A 12415-nucleotide genomic window follows, 5' to 3' on the forward strand; every position below is an offset into this window, starting at 1 on the left:
AATGAATGCAGGGCATGGAAAACTCAGGATTAAATTATGCATTTGAACCTTAGGCCAGCTTTTACTATAGAGACAGTTTTCTGCTAAAAGAGAAATTGTATGTCATTGAAATTAAATGCTTTTCTGGGGATGGAAGATTCCAGTTTTTAATGAAATTACTGAGTGTGGTGTAGTGAAATGATTAAAATCTGTATTCCGGGAATGTGGCAGGGAAAAAAAATCAATAAGTGCTAGCACAGCTTTGCTGCTCAATGTGAATCCTAGGATTGAAATAAACTACTACAAAAATAATAATTAAAAACATATCAGCACATTAATTTATTTAGCATCAGTCTCCCGAGACATCATCTTCACTAATTTTTAGCATACATTACTATGTAATGAGCAGCGTCTTTTCAGATGCCCCTATTAGACAGGCAGTATCTCTGCCCCTCCCCCAGGCTCCTGCCTGCAATCATTGTACTTGCGCTTATTATGTTACAAATGACCGAGGTAAGGCTGACATTCTCCGCGCTTGCAGAAAGACCTAGTCTGCCAGCTTTTTTTCTTCCTAATGAAGGAGCTTTGTGAAATCTCCCCATGTGTTAATACTAATGAAGATCCTCCAGCACAATTAAAATCACAGCCAGTGGTTGAGGAGGAAACATAAAACAATAGCATCTTTTAAGATACATCTAGCCACATATGTATGCATAAAATAATATATGGTCAAATTATTCTCCAATAACTAAATTTTTACTTGGTCTTCTTCCTGAAAACCAAATTACCTAATTTGAAATTATATAAACTTCAAGACTTTATTGTGTTCTTAAGGGAGTAAAACACCTTAATGAATATTTTTTAAAAATTACCTTTCTTGCCGGGTAATAAAGTGTATCATGGTTATGAATTTTTTAAATCGTTTTTAGTAGGCTGCTGGTACACTGTTGAAGAGGACGGGCTGCACTTTACCTTTGGTTTAATTTGATTGGTTGAAGGGAATTGGGGAGTGGAAGGTTAAAAACTCAATCAGCTCGCTGAAATTCTGGGGATCAGATAGTACACAGCGTGTTTAGTTGGTAATGGGCAACTGGTCTTTTAAAGTGTTTTTAGTTCTTACAGTTAAACTAGTTCTTTGTTTTGTATTTTTCCCCTAACAGAAACTAGAAAAAAAAAATTGAGATTACGGCTTACAATTTATACCAGTAACTGCAAAAGAACTTTCTGTTTGAATGTCTTTAATTTGAATCTTAATTTTGACTCAAAGCATAAATATTACAACCAGTTTAACTCCATGGAAAAACAGTGGTATACCTTGAGATCGCCTTGCGCTCTGGTTTTTGAGTCCTAGCATGCACAAATTCTTGGCACATTAATTTAGCTTGTAGGCTCAACATAATTTCTAGTTTACAAACATAAAAGTTGGTGGAGATGGCTAATCTATGTTCCTTAATGTCGGTTTACGTTTTTTAAAAAAAATTTAAATATTCAATTCTGCCCCCTCCCCCTTTGAAAAGCAAAACAAAACATTTAAGTTTCTTAACTTTTTCCTGGGACCAGGAGCGGTGCAAACTCAAAAGATACAGTATTCTTGGAATGAAGAAGCAGCCCCCTCCCTTGGCTCCTTTTAGAGCTGATAGGTCATTTATTATTGGAACTGAAATGGTATAAACAATTCTCTCGCTCTTTTTCCCCTTGTTAACAGCAACTTTCATTGTTAGAGAGAGGAGAGAGAGAGAAGCCTTGTTGGTTGACGTCACTTGGTTCATGAAGCCTTCGCCTAGAAGTGAAGCTGCTGAACAAACCTTGAGAAGAATCATCTGCTTCAATCTGCTGCTGGATAGGAACTAATCAGAGAGCGAGCGGCGGAAGACGGGGACGGAGGGAACCAGGGCTTTCGCGATCACGGATCTCACCTCCACTCCAACTCCCTAGACTTTCTTGCAGAAATTATAAGAGAAATAAGGAGGCGGTGGGGATTCCGAAAAGCTTAATCTGCACCCGGGAAGGGCGAAAATCCCTTCCACCGCAACTCAGTTCGAAAGTGAAGGTGAGTTTGAGAGCCAGGGTGCGGGGGTGCGGGAGAGGTGGGATCCGGGCGGAGAGCGGCGGCTGCGGGCTGGAGCCTTCCCGAGGCGCCCGCCGCTGTTTACCCGCGCCGCCTGGTGTGTCCCTTTGTTGTGCGGGCAGCGACGCCGCGGTGGCTCTGGGGTCCCGAGTAGAGTTCCGGGCGTTGGGCGCAGGGCGCAGGGACCTGGTCCCGGGCGGGGTGGGGGTGCGGGCTCGGCGGAACGGAAACTTTGCTGGGAGTGCGGGCGCGGGACCGGGCGGCCGGGCCTCGTCCCTCCATTGTGCCAGCCGCCCTCGCCGCCGGCCTCGCGGCGTTCTCCTGCCCGGCCCGCTGCGACGCCCCGCGGGGCGGTTGGCGAGGCCAGGGCCCTGCCCGCCTCCGCCCCCGGCCCGCAGCCTCGCGCCCGCGCCGCCGGCCCGCGCCAGGCCGCCGGGTCTCCGGAGCCGGGTGGGGGTGGGGCTGCGGCCCCGGGCGCCGGGAACCTGGCAGACCGGGTCGAGCGGGCTCCCCGCGTCCCGGGTCCCCGGCGGCCTGGCCAGCAGGTCCCGCCGCGGCGGGCTGGCCTCCCTGCACTCGGTCCCCGCGCCCTCCCCCGCGACGCCCCACTCCCCTCCCCTAAAGTAGTTCGGCGAACCCCAGAATTGGGATCTGGGAAGGCTAGGAAGTGTGCGGAGACTCGGAGCCGGCCCTGGGGGTGGGGGCTGGCTCCTCTGCCCCTCTCCCTCCTCGGTATTTATCTTTTGTGTGTTGTTTCCTTGTAAAGAGAGAAGCAGCTGCAGCCCGTGGCCGAGTTGTTGAAATTTATCCCTTTGTGTATATTACAATATCCTCCATTTTTCCCCCTGTCCTCTAAACAACAAGCGTTTCGCCATCTTGGGCAATTTTTATTCCCAAGTCTGTCTCTCTCTCTTTTAATTTTTGAGGAAGGTAAAGAAGCCATAGAAATGCAAACAGTGTGTCTGGATAAGGCTCAAAGTTTAGGAACGGTTCAGGGGGCCATGTGACGTCATGTAAACTTTATCAAGAAAATTTCCCCAAAGTGTGTGTGTGTGTGTGTGTTTTGTTTTGTGTTTTCCTCATTTTTTTCTCGTTTTATGGAATCGTGTAACTTAGAGCCTACTGATAAATTATTGGTTTATTTTTTTTATTTTGCATTCAGAACGCATCGCAAAATCCGTACATTAAATGTTTGGTAGCAATAGGAAGATTATTTTTAAAAATTATCGGAACTTTTATTGTGCCACTTAATATTCACCTAATTCTGAGCATTCAGATTTTATTTAAATTGTCAAATGTGTTTGTACCAATATATTTCTTTTCTTATGTGGTATCATAGATTTAACAAATTTAGTTTAGTTGATATTTACGTATCTTGGGTTATGTACCTTCCCTTTTGTAATTGTACTAATCTTTCGTGTTTTTGTTTTTGTTTTTTTTTTTTTAATTTTAAAAGACCTATTCAGAATATCATGAGACTCTTGATGCTTTTAGTAGTAAATATTAAAGTCAAAAATGTTAGCAAAAAAACCGTAGTTTAGCATATAAAAGGCAGAATTAACTTTAAAAGATAATTTGTACTCTTTTCCTGTAAACTTTATCAACCATCATAAAAATGATTAAAAAGTACTATTAAATTTTCTCTAAAATAGTTTTTCACCTTACAAAAAAAAGTTGAGCTGGTCACATGACCTCACTTAATGATACACTCAGTGAGGAGTATATAAATAGGCACAGTAAATTGAATGGGAAAGTGTAATTCTGTCTCCAGTAGTCATTTTCAGTCAGCATATTTACATCTCTTCTAACAAGGACATGAAACTGTCTGTATTTAATTTGCATTCCCTTTGTCTTCTGTGTTGGGGAAAAAACATTGCTACAGTGAACTTAAAAAAAAAGCTAATAGAAAAAATTCTAAATGCATTAAGATTTTCTAATGTGTGAAATTTTACATTGTGAATGGTATGTTTTACATTTCTGTAACTATATTCTTTGCTGTCTTCTGTTACTTATCCAGAAATTTGCTATATGTAAAATGTTACATAGAAATCTTGACTGAATTGAATGTCTGCTATTTAATGAATTGTAGGTAGGTGAAAAATGTTTAAATAGTTAAAAGCACATAGAACAGATGGTTCTAAATTATACATGCAACAAAGGACCAGAAGATTTGGCAGATTATAAATGGAAGCAACAGAGGATAAGCAGTTTAAGAAAATGGTAGTTAAGTACGGTGATGTCTCACACCTATTGTAAACACTGCGGCACAATCAATAATTTAGATGGCATTACAAATTTGTGTGCTTCAGTAGAAAAGTAAGATTTTACAAGTATTTGAAGCAAATGTTAAATGTAAAATTTTCTAAAGCTACGATGACAAAGAATTTTTTTTTTAGGATATCAGATTGTATGCTTTTAAAACAAGAATTTATAAGAACTTACTATGTTCATATAATGGTTTCCAGAGAAATAAGGATAGGTACATATTTTTAAATCTAGATAATAGTATCTGCACTGTTGTGGGTTAAACTAATAACATTGACTATGTTAGCTTGTGCATTCACTTTTTTTACTAGTGAAAAATGGTATCTTAGCTGCTCAGTCTTGGGAAATGCATTGAGTACAATGCTGTCTGCTCTCATTTACTAAACAGTATGGAGTGAAGGGATGTGTTTTAATTTTGATATTTGAATTTTTTTGTACATATACTGACTTGACGAATATAGTTTGCTATTTATAAATGTAAATATTTTGTGTAATGCTGCTCTTTTTGGAAGAATGTAAGTGTATTTTTTGCTTTTCCAGAAAACAGAATATTCCAGAATATTTTAAAAAGTATTGAACTTTGCAGAAATTTGTTTTTAGCCACACATTTAAAATACATATAAGCTGTAATGGAAAGCTTGGGTTTCTGATTCTATTTCCCTTTCTCTATTTCTTTGTTTGCATGTTTGTTATAGAATTGCAGTGTAAAGGAGCAGATGTTTTGCCAAACATCCTGATGTGTTGCTTTTTCTTATGGGAGTGCATAGCTGCTCCTTCTGATGCATCAACTTGACAGCTGGTTGATTTCATGGAGCTGCTAAGAAGCCATTAGTGGTGTCATTGAATTGAAACAGAGCAGTCACTCCCAGCTTGAACTGCAATTGTTAATGTCTTTGTTGCTACTTTTGTGTTACTATACAAGATGTGGGATACCACAGTTGCACTGAATGAAGTTCAAGGTTTTTGTCTTATCTCCTTGAATTAGTGGAAGGTGGTGCATTAGACCTTGGTGACTCATAGATTTAAAGTTTTCATGAAAGAAAGGGTGAGTGTTTGAACTAGTCCTTCTTAGAAACTACTAAAAATAGAAACAGCATAGTACAAACAAAATCATAAGGTGGTATTGACCCCTGTAAGGAATTATGTAATCAGGGTTCAGTGGTTTTTAATATACTTAATTTCCTGAGGGATTAATCAAATTGTCTAGTAAGTATTTTAGGAGGTTTTTTAATTACATAAAATTAAATATTTTGAGTACTAAAGTCTTAAAACATTGTGGTTTATTTAGTAAATATTGGCTCATTTGGCTTAATGTTTCTTTAAACTTTTACTGTGGGAAATGATTAGAAAAGAAATAATTATTGGCAAATAGACCATTTTGCTTGTAATTTTCTGATGAGGCCAAAATGCTGTTTAAAAATTCATAATGTTGTTCTAAATTATTCTCCTAGTAGTTATTTAATGATTTTCTTAAGCTAAAATCATGTTTTTATTGTAGAAATACCATTGTTTGTTAAGAGGCAAGGTCCTTAACTGTAGCTCTTGCCAGCTTTCATTGAAGTCTATCCTTGGCTTCCCGAGGGCTGGCATCACATGCTTGTATCATTTCTACCTGTAGCTTCAGTTCTTCTAGAACTCAGTATTCCAACCATGTCTTTATCCTAGTGGTGCCTGAGCTTTGTACTTTTTAAAAATTATTTGCACTATTTTGTAGGAGGAGAAATAAGATGGAGAAAAGGGTAAGAATAAATACAAATGGTCTCAGTAGATAGCAGTATATACTGTAAAAAACTGGAAAGAAAACAAAACTTTAGGATGACACGGTGCCTGAATGCAGTGTATTTATTATTTTGTCAAGAACTTTTTTAGTCTCAGTATTTTTTCAAAGTTTTAGATCTTAAAATAGAAAAAAAATTTAACAACTCTTCAAAGAGCATAGCTTCCTTTAAAAAAATACTTAAAATGCAAAAGTGATCATTGGAATATGTAATTTGCTGAAATAAGTTTTATTGAAGAAGCTTTCCTTATAATATGAGCAAATTTTCAGTTTGTATAAGATACCCCTGACTGATTCTGGGATTATTTCTGGAATCATGAATGTATGGAGTCTTTGATTTTAGGGAAGTCAGGCATTACTGTCATTAAAGCTAGATGTTGTATTGAGACAATGCAACATTTGAGCCTTTTCATATTGTAGCCATAAAATTTCTTAAAAAGAAAGTCATTCTACTGCCTTAGACTGTGTGTGACTCATTTTTGAGAAAGATTTATTTGTATTATTTTAAATTGTGTGTGTGTGTGCGTTCGTGCATGTGTGTTGTGGGCATGATGGACAGGTTTTGTGTGAATTAGTACAGGTGCTCCCAGTGGCTGGAAGAGTCAGAGAAGCCAGATGTCCTGGAGCTGGAGTACAGGTTTTGTGAGCCACCTAATGTGAGTGCTGGGAACTGAACTCATGTCCTCTGAATAGCTGAGACATCTCTCCAGCTCTGTGACTTAACTTTGAAGAAACATAAGTCTTTGTATCAAGGCAGATAGTTACACAAACTAAATTAGGTAAATAAACTATTAATTTTAAAGAAGCATGGAAGTTTAGCTCAGTGTTAGAGGCAGTATAGTAGTTCCAGTAGATGCCCTGCTATTTCAGTAGAATTTTCAGCATGTTGTTAAGGGAGGGCAATGGTGGACCAGTCTGTATGAGTTTGAACTTGAATTCACATGTTTTTCTGTTGCCCATGTGACTTTGAAACTATGACTAGCTGGGTATGATGGCACACATCTTTAATCTCAGTACTTGGGAAGCAGAGGAAGGCAGACCTCTGAATTTGAGGTCAGCTTGGTCAACAGAGCGAGTTCTGTAGGACAGCCAAAAAGCTAGTGCTACAGAGAAACCCTGTCTTGAAAAAGCAAAAGAAAGAAAGAAACTATGATTAATAAATACATTTATTTCATTTGCAAAAACAGAGACTGTTATAAAATATTGGGAACAGTTGCTGAAAGTAGGGAAATTAAATGAATATATATGATTTTTAAATCTGCCCTGAGTGTTGTTTGATTTGTAATAACTCAGAGATTGAGATGTACAATACTTATTAATAGTCCAGATAAATTAAACTTACAATATGTTATTCATTATGAAGTCTTTGTTGTCAGTTAAGCATCCAGTTCTTAAAATTAATAGGCTTTTATGAGAGTATAAAGTGAAATAGTTTTATCACACATACTTTGTTTTTGTTACATAGTTTTGAAAATAGTTCTTACATAAAATTTGGCATGTAATTTGGCCTCTGAATGATTTTCATTCAAATAAAAATTGCTTGGCAATGAGGATAATAACTATGAAGGTAAGGTGACGATATGAACCCTTAATTTTGTTTGTGTAATGATAAGTGTAATAGTGTAAGAAAGTATAATAATAAGTGTAATAAGTAATAATGTAAGAAAGAGGCGCATATGGTTTGAAGACAGTTTCTGCCCTGGTACCTTCCTATATGTCTACATAATTATGTATTTTTTTTCCCCCTCTTTCTGTTTTCTCCTCTTAACACTTTTCTACAAACATGCACTCATTAATCAAAGACCGTGCACTCCTGCTGAGGGCAGAGAGGTTCATCAAATTGGCAGTCAGCTTGGTGTAAAGAACGGTGTACTGAAGCTCTTAACTCACTGGGACATAAATAAATCTAAGGTCTTTGTATGCAAACCCTGGAGGTTAATACTGTATAATTCAATGTCCTGTCTTTGTTTTTATGATTGATGTTTTTAAATGTTTCAAGCTTAGTGCAAGTCTTCTAGTGGATCAGGTCTGCCTATCTGATTGGCTATAGTGAGAAAGCATTAGGTTGTCAGAGGACTTCGGAGTATGCTGCAGAGATTTTGATTTTTCCCCCTGCAAGATCATTGTCATATTGCATGAGCTGTTATAGGAATGTACTGATGATTGACATTCCCTGCTGTGATAATGGACCCAGTGCATGAAATGCCAATAGTTTGGTTCTATTTGTTCGGAAGCTTACTGCTATTTGTATCCTTAACAGAGCTAACATGGAGAACAAGCAGAACTACTGGGATTTCTCTGCAGAAACAGTGCTGGGATTTGACTTTAACATGAATTGGTTGCATATTCATAATTTAAGAACAGCTGGTTACAGCAAGCACATAGTCATTTGCAAGCTATTATAAACCATTCCACTCACATGGAGCCTGTGCTTGGTGATTTTTTTTTTTTTATTGATCTACCTGCATTTAAAATCTAGTCACTGCTGCTATAGAAACTCTTCATTTTAGCTGTGCTTGCAACACAGAACAGCTTCAATTTTAAATAATCTACTTAAGTTGGATTTTGAATAAAACAAAGGACCTTAGAATAAAACAAGTATAAAAGGTTGTATCTTATCTGCAAAATATTTAATCTTGACTAAAAACCCAGTCAGTCACCTAACAAAACCTAAACTATACAACCATTACAATTTTTGGACAGTAAGATTTTATAATTTTGTTCAGATAAATATCTGAATTGTCTTTAGTTGAGAATTTAATTATTAATTATATTTTACTAGTTAAATATAATTTGAGAAACAATAGATTGATATTAATTACTTTGTAAAATAATGTCTTATGTAGAAAAGATGTAGTACTTTTAGCTTATGGCTAGTGTAAAAACCAGATAGAGAGATGACAGGACTTTGCAACTGGATTAGAATAATGTAAAAACTATATAGCCACCCCGGTTTTTGCAAGTACTCAGATAAGTAAGTTTTTCTGTATTGAGGGTATCTTACACATTTTAAAAGGTACCCATTTATCCAGCTATCATAGCTTCCTCAGTATTCCAAGCTTCCAGTAAGAGTAGGGGAGAACTGGGAAATGCTATTTTATATACCCTTTTAGGAATGACAGGGAAGAACACATTTCTTTGTATATGTGGTATCATGATTATGCTGGTATCCAGAGCCATCATCTACACAGCATGGTAGACACTTGTGCTTGCCTGTGTTTGTCCCTATACTGGAATGATGAAGTAGTTCTCACACCTCAAGGTTGAGAAATAGTCCTAAGAGTGCATTTTGCTCTTTCTTGGCTTCACAAATGACTGGATATGTTGGTAATATAACAGAATATATGGCCAGTTTTAATCCGGTTGATAGTAGGTTGTCCTTTTTTCTAAATAATAAATTCAAAGGGTATTAAAGGACAAGGTGTTACATTTTAGTTTTTGGTTGCAGAGGATCACGATTTTGTGTACTTAAACTGCCATTATTTAGATTAGTCATTTTGTGAACTATTCTAATGTCCTTTCCCCTTGGACGACTGTCCATTCAGATAGTTCTCTGTTCCACAGAATTTCATCAAAGAATAAACAGAGGAAATAAAATGATTTTGTTGTTGTTTTGTTTTGCCCTGGGGATTGAACCCAGGGCCCCAGGTGAAGTAAAGGCTCAGTAAGCCTGGCTTGCTTTACCAAAATGGATAGCTGGGTGAAATTAGAGGTGGCATACGCCTCTAATCCCAGCACAGATGCAGGGGCAGAGGGATCTTCAACTCCTAGGACAGCCAGGGCTATACACCCTGTCTTAAAAAACAAAACAACAACAGAAGACATTAAGATGGAGAATGTTCCTTAGTATTTCACTAAAATGAAGGATTGGGATTTTGCCTTCCAGTTCTTATCACACAGGTAATTGAATGGAGAGAAGAAGCATGCGGTAAATCAGTAAAGCATAAATTTTAGCATTTGTTTGAAAAATGAGTGGACTCAACATCAGCCACAAGAAAAATTTTAGATACTTAATGTACTTTTATTGTTGTAGTAATAACAGAGGGAAGAGAGGCAGTGACATTAATTCTCCATGTTTATTTGAACCCTTAGTCTAAGCATGCATTTGGAGAGCTGTGGATAAAAGTTTAATGTAAGTTCAGAGTAGAAGCCAGGGAGATATCTAAGGGAGTGAAAATGCTTGCTGTGTATGTCTGACCATCTCAGTGGGGACTGAATTCTGATCTATGCCATGTAAAAAGCATGATACAGTGTCCTACAGCCAGACAGGTCGTGGAGACTAGAGAATTGGCCAGAAGAATGAGGATACAGCTGAGTGACAGAAACAATAGACCCTGCCTCAAGAACAAGGTGGAAGGAGGGAACTAGCTCCTCCAAGTTGCTGCTGACCTCACATTGATGCAGTGGCACACATTTGACTACATTCATACACCCAATAAATCTTTCTGATTTTTGGTTTTCTGTGTAGCCCTGGCTATTCTGGAGCTCACTACTTAGACCAGGTTGGCATTGAATTCAGAGATCCACCTGCTTCTGCCTCTCCCAAGTGCTGGGATTAGAGGTGTGCAACACTACTGGTTGATTACACACAATAAATCTTTGAAAGATCAAAACAGGAGAGAGGTGGCTTCTGCTTGGAGTAATTAAGTCTCTTTGTTTGGGTAGCACTGAATTAGTCAAGAAAACTGAATGAATTTTTAGTACTCTGTGGTAAGGAGGGATCCAACAAACAAATGACAGTAGGAGCTGAGCCTCTGTTTAAGCCCGTTAAAGCTATCCCACTGGGAACCTTGGAAGGGTTCTGCAACTTATTTTGAGATGATCTCAAACCCTTTTCACCAGAAAGATGATATCATGGGAACTTTTCCTTCCTCCCTTGCTTTCAGAGTTGACTGGCTTTCTCTGAAGAAAGTGGGTTAATGAGTCAGGCTATTCAGTGGTAGGCTTGGCTTGACTCTGCAGACCAGGTTAAAAGCCTCTGAGCAGCAGCCTTTTCTGGTTAGAGGTATTTTGGCCTTTTTATGATTATTATGATTTTGTTCTCTGTGTTTGTGATTTTTTTTTCTTTCTCATCTGCTATTCATATCTGCTATGAACAGGCAGCATAGTGAAGAATGGCGACTTAATTCTAAGAGAATTTGATAGCACTAACTTGAGAAACATTTCTCTTTCTTTTAGGAAGACCAGCTGAGCAGCCCATCATAGCTACCTATAAGGACAAAAGGCAACAATGCATATCCCTTACTTTCATTAGCGCCAATATGGAGTTTCAGTAAAACCAGAAATCTCATTACAAATAGAGATCATAAGGGCCAGAGAGATGGCTGAAGGTGCCTGTCATTAAGCCTGATGACCTTAGTTTGATCCTCAGAACTGACTTCAAAGTTGTCCTTTGACCTCTACCTATGTACATATATACAATGTACATATATACAATGTACATATATATATGTACATTCATACAAAATAAAATAGGTAACATAATAAAAATTTAAGATAGCATTGAGAACAAAAGGAGTAATCAAATACTTTTCACACACAAAGGTGTGAAAAGGTCTTGTGTATAGTCTTGGTGGTCGGTAGAGGAGAGGAGAATGGAGCATGGGTGGTGGGACGACAGCTGTCTTCAGCCCTTCCTTCCAAAAGGCCTCTCAGTAGGTGTACTTGCCAAAACTAGTAAACTGCAGGAGTGTTTGGGAGCATAGGCAAATGTTTCTATATTATGTGGGAAATGGGAGGTAGGAAAAAAGGCCCAATAGAATGTGTCTAGAACATCACGTTTTAATTTTTGGTAGTTCAGGCTAGTCTAAAATTTGCCATTTTTCTGCCTCACCCTTGAGTATAGAGCTTTTTTTTTTTTTCAGATGAAGTATGTAAGGACTTCAGTATCTTGCATTTGAGCTTTTCATTTTAATCTGAGAAACCTTTGTGAAATTTTTCATCGTCATACAAATTTTCAGGTTTTTTTTTTAAAGAAATGGATATGTTCATGTGTTTGTATATTTGAGTATATGTACACATGTACCACACGTGGAGGCCAGAGAACAAACACAAACGTCTCATATCTTGACCAACACACGCATAGCCTAGCACAGTTTAGCATATGAAGACAGGAGCTCTTGTTTGCTGCTCCAAGTGCTAGGCTAGCCTGCTCCAAGCTTCCAGGAGGTGCTGGAGTCCAACTCTTAGCTGCCCATGGGAGCGCTAGGACCAGAGAATACTGTGAATAGGGCAGCAAGAACTGGAATATAAAGTCACTTGGAAAAGAATAAACACAGTAAAGAGACTATTGCAGTTATGATACTGGATACTCAGCCTTAATCCCA

At 38.2% G+C, this 12415-nt stretch overlaps 1 protein-coding gene across 22 annotated transcripts in view; it reads left to right on the forward strand.

Moving 5' to 3' along the window:
- The first annotated feature begins 1885 nt into the window (after nucleotides 1-1885).
- Nucleotides 1886-12415, forward strand: part of Baz2b (bromodomain adjacent to zinc finger domain 2B) — a 213283-nt gene continuing 202753 nt past the window's right edge. For 21 of the 22 annotated variants that reach the window (XM_051184605.1, XM_051184617.1, XM_051184621.1 and 18 more), the window contains exon 1: nucleotides 1886-2029. The gene's annotated coding sequence lies outside the window, so the exon portion shown is untranslated. Of the gene's footprint in view, nucleotides 2030-2755; nucleotides 2780-12415 lie in introns of those variants that run through there. The other variant, XM_051184606.1, reaches the window with a different exon arrangement.

This window comes from Phodopus roborovskii, unplaced genomic scaffold (assembly GCF_943737965.1).
Source record: "Phodopus roborovskii unplaced genomic scaffold, PHOROB, whole genome shotgun sequence".
Classification (NCBI taxonomy): Eukaryota; Metazoa; Chordata; class Mammalia; order Rodentia; family Cricetidae; genus Phodopus; species Phodopus roborovskii.